Below are 2,427 nucleotides of genomic sequence, written 5' to 3'. Positions count from 1 at the left end.
ACATAAGAAAAATGGTTCATTTCCCTTCTAGGGAGATTAGCCCATCAATCCATCATAGTATGCTATGAACACAATATGAAAAATAATAATCTTTTTGAAAATAACAAAAACAAAACAAAACAAAAAAATATACATAATTCAACTCCAGTCCTCCGTTTCAAACGCGCAAAAGACCTTCTTTGATTGAAGTCAATTCCTTGAGAACGTCTCTGATGTCCATTCTCTCAACTGTTACTTCTTCTGAACATGCCAATCCGATTCTTACCATGGAACTCAAGCTTTCGTTTATTTGATTTATTGCAATGGCAGTTCCATTGTTAGGTGTTTCAAATACCAATCACCCCCAGAGGTAAAGCCATTCTAGAATATTCACGAAGGCTGAGTCCATCCCTGAACATGTGATCTGTTGGTCTCTTTCCTGTCAATATCTCTAGCAAAAGTATACCATAACTATACATATCCCCTTGTTTAGACACCTCCGAACCAAGTCCATACTCTGCATTTTTTTTCATAAAATTATTAGACATTAAACATTGATTTAAATTCCATTGTTAATATCTAATGACACTTTTGAAACTTGTAACATTAAGAAAGGAAATTTGGATAGAAACTACAAGACTAAAGCAAAAGGCGTACCTGGAGGAATGTACCCAACAGTTCCTCTGAGTGCAATCGAATTAGATTCAGTTTTGGTAGAAGTGTTCGTGCTGTTAGAAAGAAGTTTTGCTATTCCGAAGTCAGCAACATGGGCAGCCATGTCATCCGAAAGAAGAACATTGCTCAACTTCAAATCACAATGAATAATAGGCCTTTCACAATAATTGTGAAGATAATCAAGAGCTGAGGCAACATCAATTGCTATGCTTAATCATTGATATAGATTCAAACCATTTGGTTGATGTTGTCCATTTGAGCTTGGATGCAACCAACTATCTAGACTTCCATTAGGCATGAAGTTGAAAACTAGAGCTTTAAAATTATTACCATTAGAGTCTACACTTGAGCAAACAGTTAAGATCTTGAGTAGATTTCTATGTCGAACTCCTCTCAGGGCTTCACATTCGGCCATGAAACTCTTGGAAGCTCCCTGTCTCATGAGTTCGAATACCTTCACTGCAATGAAACCTTCACCGTGGTGAAGAATACCTTTGTAAACAGATCCATAACTCCCTGCGCCAATCAAGTTCTCTGAGGAAAATCCATCTGTTGCTTTGTGGAGATCATTGTAAGAAACACGTGTGAGATCCCCGCAAACTTGTTCTGAGGGGGAAGGAAATTTTGGTTTAGGCTGTTTCCATAAATAGATTAAAAGGAACATTGCCGCAATGAAGGATGGGATTAGTACACCAAGTGTCACCTTCAACGCGAGAGGCAGCTTACGTTTTTGGGTTTTGCATTTAGGTAACTTAAGTTTTGGAATGCCACCACATAGCTTGTAGTTTCCGACAACTGAAACTGCACTTGCATTTTGAAAGATCCCTTGTATTGGCACCTCACCCTCAAGGTTATTGAAAGATAGATTGAGTCTTTGTAAAGAAAGCTCCTCTAGTTCTTTAGGAATATTTCCAAATATGTTGTTTCGTGAAACATCCAAAACTTGAAGGCCTTTCAGATCACCAAGTTGAGAGGGAAGGGGTCCTTGGAAAAAGTTGCCTTGCAGATGGAGGTATTCCAAACTCGAACAACTACCAAGTGTGCTAGGAATTTCACCCACCAGCTTGTTCTCTGAGATGATAAGGTAGTCAAGATTTTTCAAGCGACCAATTTCAAAAGGTATGGACCCATCCAATGAGTTATGGGATAAATCAACGGCAATTAAATGCGAAGATAGGCCAATCTCTTGCTTCGGTATGACGCCAGTAAAATTGTTATAAGAAAGGTCTAGTATCTGCAACATTTGGTTGTATAGACTTGAAGCAATGCTTCCTTCCAACATGTTGTTTGACATATGTAGAGAATATAACTTGGACATGTTAGTTCTGGAAGAAGGGATCTGTCCTGATAGCTGGTTGATACCTAGATGCAATTCATGTAGGTTTTGGAGATTTCCAATGCTCAGGGGAATACTACCAATCAAGAAGTTGGAAGACAAATCTAAAAAAACTCAAATTTTGGAGATGCCCAACTCCGATAGGAATATTTCCAGATATTTGATTTCTACCCAAATCCAATGTACTTAGTTGACTTGACAAATTGGCTACCGAGGCAGGAAGAACGCCACCAAATCTATTGGGGCCCACCCCAAGAGTATGTAGATGACTACAATTGGGTAGAGATGAAAAGAAATCCAAATCTCCAGACCTACCGCTTCCAAGATTGTTATTGTGAATAAGGAAACATGTAAGTTCTCTTAGATTTCCTACATTGGTAGGGACAAATCCGCTAAATTGGTTGAGACCAATATCAAGCTCTTGGAGTTTTGTAGCA

The 2,427-nt window shown here is 38.6% G+C and overlaps 1 pseudogene; it reads right to left on the bottom strand.

The window, feature by feature from the left end:
- Positions 1 to 610: 610 nt before the first annotated feature.
- LOC147510883 (putative LRR receptor-like serine/threonine-protein kinase At3g47570) lies at positions 611 to 1,948 on the bottom strand (annotated as a pseudogene).
- Between the last annotated feature and the right edge of the window lie 479 nt (positions 1,949 to 2,427).

This window comes from Coptis chinensis, chromosome 3 (assembly GCF_015680905.1).
Source record: "Coptis chinensis isolate HL-2020 chromosome 3, ASM1568090v1, whole genome shotgun sequence".
NCBI lineage: Eukaryota > Viridiplantae > Streptophyta > Magnoliopsida > Ranunculales > Ranunculaceae > Coptis > Coptis chinensis.
This window is presented reverse-complemented; position numbering and strand designations above follow the sequence as displayed.